Consider the following 9355-nt stretch of genomic DNA (forward strand, 5'->3'; position numbering starts at 1 on the left):
CAAAAGTTCCCAAGCATAGACTAAAAGCACAAACTTGTTTTTAGGATGTAACGAAAAGTGCACTAGCCAATGGCTCCTCCTGTTTTCAAAGTCTGTCTTTGTATTTAAGAAGTTAAACCTATACTTAAACCTTTCTCAGGATCACATCCCCCTATTTCTACGGCTGTCAAGGGATGGGAGAGGAGGGTATTTTAGAGACAGCATCCCAGACGGTGTGATTCACTGTTAAAAAATTTAGGAATGGTTAACTGCGAACAGCGCTGCAAAATATCAAATCCTTGTGGTATTCTGTGCTGTGCTACATTAGTCCTAAGCCTAAATGAGCCTGCAAGGAAAGGGAAGCTCATCTTAAAGAAGAAAATAGCTTCTCTGCTTCAGTTAGGCAATATAAAACTGAAAGGTCACAGAGATATTAAGCTCAAATTCTTTGAACTAGGAAGAAATGGAGAAAATGGTTGTGGATTTCTTTTTCCAGGAGTTTTTTTGTGAAAGGAACAAAGTGGAGTGAGGGCAGGTACGGCTCTCTAATTCCATGGAGATTTGTGAGCAAAGCACTTACAGTTGCTTTAACTCGCAGCTACTGCCTTTACTCTCGTTAAGCACTGCCTACTGGCAACTCCTGCTGAACTCATTAAATGTTGCTAATATCCTTACATGGCCTGGAGTCTTGAGTAGAAATACTTCAAGTTTTAAATATGTAAGTACAGTAAATGGAAGTGTTGAATGCCTGACTTCCTCAGGACTTGCCTGTTCATGGAGCCTACACAGGACCAGGCATGGGAACTGTTTGTTTCACATCATCCTACATCCTCAGATCATCTAGTAAGGAAAATACTAAGGCTAGGTAAAAGGAAAACTTTCTAGGGGAAAGAACTGTGCACCACTCTCCTGAGGGGACCGGCAGAAGCTGTATCTCCAGTGGAGACCTCCTAAACATCATTTGAACAAAGATTTTGAAAGTATGTCACAGGAAAACCGTGGCTCTGACATAAGCAGTATTGCATGAAGAATAGTAAAATTCATATAAATGTGTTTTATAACGTATAAATATATTTTATATTTTTAATAACCCAGCTCTGGATTACCTCTGTCTCTACCACATCCTCACAGTTCAGTTTTGCCTCAGTAAAACCGGCAGTGATAAAAGATGTATCATCCCATCCTGCCCTCCAGCCACTTCTAACCAGCTAAATGTCCCAGAGGCATCACGTATGCCTGAGGTATCACATACTTACCAAGGAGGGGTTTATTTGCTTGGGAAAATGCTGACTGTATTCCCACCTTAGCCTCCGCTAGATATCTGTACCAAAGACAGCTGCAGCCTCCTGTGGCAGTGCGTGTTCTCATTTTGCTGGCAGCTAGCCTTGCTGTAGATTAGGTTGAGAGCAGCAATATTAGAAGAGCTGAGGTGGGAATACCTGATGCACTGCACAAGGCCCGTTGCAGCCACATGGACGCCGTGGGCATAGGGTACGTTCCAGTTCTCCCACCAGAGAATGCTGGGGCTCCCACTACCTTAGCGTGGGACTTGACATCTTACCAAGCATGCCTCAAGCACTACCGGCCCTATAAGGCAGATGGGGGGATGGCTCTTCCTTAGAGCAGCCGAACGATGCAGGAAGGGCATCTACAGGCTAGTTTTAATTTAACCGGGCTGAGAAATAATGACCCCAAGGACATAGCATTTCTGGGTTTTGCATCAAGAGTCCTTGGAGTACCCGCAAACAGCTGTGAAGGTTGGGAGGGGGATCAGCATACAGTGGAAGTATATAGCCAGCTGCTACTTTATCACATACATTTTATAAGAAAAGTGCAAAGCCTTTATGCCACCTTGCAGTTGCTCGATTACAGCCAGCACAGGGGGATGCCACCCCTCCTTCTGCTCTGTAGATGTGCTCTTAGAATAAAAGCACTTAGCCGCCAGCAAGCCACATGGACGTCTACCTGTCACTTTAGGGTGGGTGTGAGTCTTCATCCCACATACCTCCTTCAGGCAAGTTATGGGGCTGAGTCATCCTTTGGAGTGCTTGGAAGAAGCAAACACTTAGGTCTCCAAAGTGAGCGGGAGCACCCTCGAGCGCCCATCCGTCCGGCGCTGCCCACGAGCGGCACGGAAAATTGCCTCCTGACTTGGGTACGCAATGTTCTGAACAAGCTCCATGGCTGGCTATGGTGAGAAAAACATTTTCTTGTTCTCTCCCAGTGCATTATGAAAACCCACTAAAAGGAGCTTTTTGCACCACAAAACCTTTTAAAAGGATTCTGTCAACACAAAAGAAAACATTGACAGTGGTTGCCTTTAGAAGTACTTGAGTCTTCAAACTCTGGAAGATACTTCTTAATTTTTTTGCCTTTTCCCCCTTTTTTCTTTTTATTTTTTCAGACTTGCTCTACTCGCAGGCTTCAGAGATTTTTTTTTTAATTGCAAGAGTAAGAAAATGTGTCCTGAGATTAATTCCCATAATGTTTTTTTAAAAACATTTGTAAACATATTCCTCACAAACTGGGTAGTCAAATACATGGACTATTGCCTCAGCACTATTACAAAATATCCATAGGGAAAATTTACCAGAGATACTGAGTCCCATTAATATGTGGTGCCCATGGCCCAGATCACGTCACTGAAGAATGGTCACTACTCTGTGCCGTATTTTTTTTTACCTTCTCCTCTGCTCTTCATCCACATGTATCCACATCCTGGCACTGGCTGATAGGATGCATAAAGCTGATTTTCCTAACTCTGATTTTCATCTGGTTTTGATGATATTAAGAGGCAAGTTGGTCGTGAATTTAGCCACACAGACAGCAATATGCCCATTTCATATACTTTAAGTAAAATACTGCCATTGGCGTCTCTACAAAAACATACAGGTTCTTTTATGTCTCAGCAATAGATAAGTCATTTTTCTTAAAAGGGGTGGGCATTCAGAGTTCTGTCTCCTGAAACTTCTCTCTTGCCTATAATTCTGATTATCTCATTACTGTAAAACTCATATAAATGCTTCATACAGAGCTACTACAGCACAAGAATTTGCAAGTCAAAATAGCCAGTTAGTTTATCAATTAGCAATCTTTCATCTTTTGGAGATAATTTAAAGTTCTGGCCCTACAGTATTCAGTAAAAAATGAAAGTACTAGAAGACCTTACTGCTGGTCCTGCTGAGAAGGTATTCTGTGCTACATTCGATTTCTGTACTGAGAGAAAATAGTATCACGGTAAGAGGAGACCATTACTTTGGAAGAGTACCAATCACCCGCTTATTTTTTGTTTAAAAAGGCTTTTTATGTTCATTCAATAGGAAGCATCAAAGATGCTAACAGCTAAAAATTAGTCACCCTGCACCAAAATATTCTACTTCCAGAAATAATCATGCAAATAATAAAACTGTAGGTCAGCTGATGCTTTGCAAAGAGTTTTTAGTCTCTAACAAGAGGGCAATCTACAGCTCGCATCAATAGCTTGGCTGTCAGAGAGTAGCCAACTTGGCTGGACAGCTAGTAAAAATGAAATTTCAGATGTTCAGAACCAATTCAGTCTGTAATGTCTTTGGAGCTCCAGTTAACAGCTGACCCTGGCATCTGTCAATAACAGTTACTTTACAATGTTATGCTATAATGAATCCCAAAAGGGTTTTAATATTTTGACTTGATATTATAACTCAGAGGTAGGAGAATATCCTTTCTTAAGACATAGCTATCAAAAAGTCAAAATCCATGATACAAAATTCAGCATCCTTTTTTTTTTTTTTTTTTTTTTTTTTTAGGATTAACATAATGTTTCTAAAGAGTAAGCAGTACTTCATCTCTGTGCAGTTCAAACCCTGAAGATACAAGGACTGCGACATACCTGCTTTTGAAGAGTATAAAGGATCCATATGGAACTTTCTACATCTGAGGAACATTAACTCTGGATCATGTGGAAAAGTCTAAAATAAGAACATGACTAAGCTGGCCTCTTTAATGATTAGAAAAAAGAAACAAAATGGGAAATATCCACCTTTTAGGCCTCATCCTGCGCAGTGACCTGGAAAAGTAAACCTATCGGCACCAGCAATCAAGCTTTCCTGTATTATCTTCCCAGGGGGCTGATTACTCTGTCCTAAATGTGGGTGACCACTTGAGGTCCAAAATTCTTTACCCCGTAGTTATTCCTCAGAAATCTAAACAAAATTAGAAAAGCAGAAACACAAAATGGTAGCCATTATGCAGTATGGCATAGAGTAACGACAGTTAGGAAATTGCCAGTCAGGTTGGGTAAAAAAAACAAGGCTACCAGCAAGCCAGCTGTGAACTTCGTGATTTTCAAAGTAATTTTTATACAAAGTGTAAAGTCATTCTAGATGTGTAGCGTCTGTGGTATTGTGTCTGTTTCTCTCAATAGGCAATTTTTGTAGTTATTTCCAATGCAAGAAATGTGCATAGAATCATAGGATCAGTAATGTTGGAAGGGACCTCTGGAGATCATCTAGTCCAACCTCCCTGCTCAGCAGGGTCACCTAGAGCATGTTAGACAGGGTTGCATCCAGGCAGGCCTGATGCAGGGTTGCATCCAGGCGGGCATATTCTCAAAGTACCATTCACCATAACTCATTTACTTCTAATCTTTTTTTTTTAAAGACAAAACTCTAGTTTTATATAAAACTGAAACCGACAAAAGCCTTTAAGCTTTCTAAATGGTGAGGGAGTTAGGTGATGGGGTTGTTTCATTCACACGTCTAACTTATGTTGCTCTAAAATTAAAAAAGAACAGCAAATGTTCTTCTAATATTCGCTTATTGCATCGATAGCAAGTGTCTCCGTGTTCCCATCACATTTTTTATTCATATTATGATCGAATCACAGCGTACCAGCCAGCATGGGCAGTGTCTTGTGCTAGGCACTCTATGCACCTGTTAGATACAGATCTCGTCGAAAGACTTCACGATCTGAACAGAGAGGGTAGACGCAAATGAGAAACCGCACGCAGGAGAGAGAGTGCTGTCCCGGGGACTGCGCAGGCGAATCGGTCTCAAAGCGGGAGACCAGCTCCGCCTCTCCCAGGCTGCTGTTCTGTTCCTTAAAACACTGCAGCACACGCTCGGGTTTTTTCCTCTTGTGTTGGTTACGATGCATACAGAAGGCTTTTTGTGTTTAATAAGGCTTGGTCTCAGTGGTAGATCCCAGCTAGAAATTAGGGGGGCGATTATGGGGAACATTTTCTATTAAACATAAATCCAGTGCCTCTGGCAAAAGTTGTGCCTTCCAGATCACCTGCAGTATTAGAGTGGTGCCGAATACTTCACCTGTAGTGTTTACACTTGAACAGAGGTCAAACTGTACGGGCATTTTTGGCCTTTAACTTCAAAAAACAAGCATTCCTGCTGCTTGCATTCCCATGGGGAAGTCACCTGCAGCGCTACCATTTCTAGTTCTTACCCTGTAGAGGAGTATTGGTATCCTATTTCACACTAGACACAGTTACATTTCTGCAGAGCATAAGGTGCATAAGGTGCATAAGGTGCTTTTTTTTTTTTTTATCTACAAGTTTATATATCTCCTTGGAGACCCTACAGAAAAAACACTCAAAATCAAGTTATGAAGAAAAAAAACAGTAAAACTCACATGAAATGTGGTGTACATCCTTATTTTTGTATCTGCATTGGAGGTCAGCCAGTATTAAAAATGACATATACTTACTCATGTTTCACTTTATATCCTAATTGCATACACTTTTTTGTTAGAAGGTCTGGAAAAAAATACTTTTCTGTAGCAGTATTAGTATGAAGTACTATAAGCAGCAATCTTAGACTTTCGTATTGATCACATAACTTTAGTTGGAAACTAAAAAAGAAAGATAGGTTAATATTTATGAAGTGTTTTAAAGATGAAAGAACATTATATTTATATGTTTTATTGCATTTATGGCATTGTCATTTTAAGCTTACATCTGAATTTTTTTTTTTCGGTTGAACTGGATTCTGAACTAAGAAACTTTTTTGCACTGGATGTTTTCCTTCATTGTATTGAAAGTTTCACCCTTGAGGTGATGAAATCACCCTGAATGCCACATGGAGCGAATGCCATTCAGCAAGCAGTGATTTTCTAGTTAGAAAGACCAAGAAAGTAATTTGTGGCCTTTTACATCTTTAATGCAGGACAGAGTTTAGTCATTTTGGACAGAGATAGATTAGATCTGTCTGGGCGAGTAACCTGAGGGCAATTCATTAATTAGGGTGAACATGCAGCTGTGTATGGGTGAAATTAGGAAGAAAACAAATTTGTGAATGCATGACTGACAGCATCAACAACTCCTTCTCAATACTTGTGTTTATGCTGTCATAAAAGGGCAGTATTATTCCACAAACTGATAATAATTTAATATTGGAGATTCCAGAGGTCCATTGTAAGTATGGGTGGATGAATTCCACACAACAGAAATCCTATTCCAAACTACATTTTTTCAGCTCCTCAAGGTTCATTTCAGATCTGTAGTGGATGGTGTTTTGGCCAAGACAAAAAATGTGGGTAATTGAGATACGAAACTAGGTATGGGAGTTGAATGGCCTTCCTCTTAGGTATCTGTACCTACAACCCAGGTAGTAGATGATAAGCAAAATAAAAGTGAGAGATTTCAGGAAAGGAAATAACTTGTATGAAATCAGTAAATATCTGTCACTACGTCTCAACTTGCAAATTTCTGATGAATAAGAGTGCTCAGTGAAATCCTATTTAACTAATGCAGCCAAAATAATGAATGTCATTATACCAGTCACCATTTTCCTGTTCTCCTGAGAAAACAATTTTTTTTTCAGACTACAGATTGAAGCAGCTGAAATCAGCTGTCCTTAAACATGACAGGAAAGGAAGAACGGTTGACAATGCAGTATACTCTCATTTAAAAGATTTTTCTCTATACACTGTGTCTCAATGATCAGACATATTATTTCCATTTGCAGTTAATTTCATTACTGACAGATGTAGAAGAGAGGGGAAAAGAAAACAGCTAAGCAAGCAAAATTCTCTGTTTAATGTGAGAACTGAGCATGTCAATATTTTTCTCTGCATGCTTTATAAATGAAGAGCTCTTGGTTTTCACATTTAGGCAACCTGGAATCTGCTCTGAAGTTTTAAAATATTAAAAAGAAAAAATGTTTGCGAATTGGATTTTCTACTGATCTTCTGTGCCTGGAAAGTTTAGTCAAGATGTATGAATTAAAATAATGTAGCAAAGTCCTTAGATATCAGATGCAGCAACAGAAGCATTTTTCTTTGTAAGCAAAGAAAGGAGCTTTGATTGGAGCTACTGTATTATGTTTCCATAAAGTGATTAGGAGTATCTCCAAGATACTTCCTCTGCCCCCCAACTCCTCTAACTTTCACTTCCCACAGCTCGCCAACCAAAAGTGTCAGCAATGAAGATGGATGAAGACAAACAGACCAGTTCATGGCCTCAGTGTCTCAAATCCATTCGTTAGCCACATTTGTCAGCTAAACTACTGATGGTGAGTTCCAGCCTATGCATCTGGTTATGGCTCTATTAAAATTGAGTCTATGCTTTCTATACCTAATTTAGTAGCTAGCAGTTTCTATACCTCACTAGACAGCAACACAGAAGAAGCTATATCATCTGTATATGGCTTTCCACAAATGGGATGGAAATACCATACCTGAATGTTTCTATACTGCTTTCGTTAGGAAAGGTCGGGATTCTGACCGCCAGTTCTAGGGATAATGCTTTTTGATATAGCAATACAAACTGAGCAACAGAGAGCTTGGTGAAGGTTTGTATAGTAAATAAACAGAATTTATTGCCGAGCTTGTTCTTTTTTTTTTTTTTTTTTTTTTTTTCCCCCCTTTCAAAAGCAATACCTTTAGTGTGACTGTCCCAGATACAGGAAGATGTTTAAATAGGAAGGCTATATCTGACATTCTTAACAGCAGATTTTAGTTTCCTAGCTTCTGAGCATCCTGTTAACTCTTGGATCAGTAAAGCAGAACAAGAACTAAGTTAAAATTGTTATTTTACTATAAGAATTCTGGGCTCACACAATGGAGAAGCTCACCAAACAAACATCAGTTTTATGGTTCTTCCTACCTCTCCCCAAATTTTCATTTCCCGTATCTCCCTAAGCCCCAAGGCAAATAGTGAGATTGGCAGTAACACTCAGAAGAAGCCAGAACAGAAGGGCAGAAGGCGATAGAGGTCAGGCTCAGGTATGTAGCTGGAGTTTGACTTTACACAACAGATCCTCTTCCCATGTCTAATGAAAGGCTAGTGGTATTAATTCTCTATCATAAGTCAGTCAGATCAAAAAGAGGCTTAGACTGTTTCCTGTGATTCCTGTGTCCTGAAAGAGACTTTTTTTTGAGAAATATAGACTTCTTTTGACTGTAATTAATTTAACGCTTGTAAATCACCTTTCATCTAGTACTATCCATGGTATTTTAGGAGTCCAATCCAAAACTGATTGTTGCCAAAGAAATGGTAAATGAATAGATACTCAGAAGTGTCCACCTCCCACTTGGGCATTAGAAAGAGGTACGCAGATTCTCAAGCACTCAGAACAGGGTGCTGAATTCATTTGAAAATTGGGACTCATGATGCAAAGGTAAATTTCTAATGTTTTTGAAAATCATTATCTTTTTTTAGAGGTGGGAAGCGCAATTCATTTGATAATTTATCTCTTAGTAAGTACATAAAAACTGAAATGTTCAATGACACATACAAGAAACAGCATGGCAGAAAAGCCAAATCATAATAAATTATTAGAGAACTAATTTGACATGGGCATGCACAGAAAACATGTGAGTCTCTTAAGCATCTGAACTGTCAGAAGCTAGCACTACTTTAAAGTTACCTGTTCTATATTATTTACAAAATAGAACCCTATAAAATATCACAACAGAGTCTGTTAATATTTGAATGGAAGCTATGCATAAAAAAGATGCAAAGGGTGATAAAACAGAAATGCCTAAAAGGAAATCAGGCACTATTAACAAATGAATTTTGTGAGTTTCTGACTAGGAAGGGCACAAAAGAATATTTAAGCAGGTTGTGCATATACTTACAGGAAAATAAATACTAACAAACTTTAAGATAGGAAACCAGTTACTGAAATCCCTTAGATACTGTAGTTACTTTAGTATGGTTTGAAGGAACCTCAGGTTAGCAATTTTGAACATGTCAGAGTGATAAATAAAATTCTTGGCAGAATATAAAACTGTGATAGCTTAAAAGAGGAATTCCTTGAGGAAATCTGAGAGGCAGAACAGATGTTCCACTTATCACATAAAATGTGTTCAGCAAACTCATGCATTCGCTGTTGTTTAATTGAAGATCAGTCCTTCCTCCATTTTCACAAGGTGAAGGAGATGC

This window comes from Rhea pennata, chromosome 2, assembly GCF_028389875.1.
Source record: "Rhea pennata isolate bPtePen1 chromosome 2, bPtePen1.pri, whole genome shotgun sequence".
Classification (NCBI taxonomy): domain Eukaryota; kingdom Metazoa; phylum Chordata; class Aves; order Rheiformes; family Rheidae; genus Rhea; species Rhea pennata.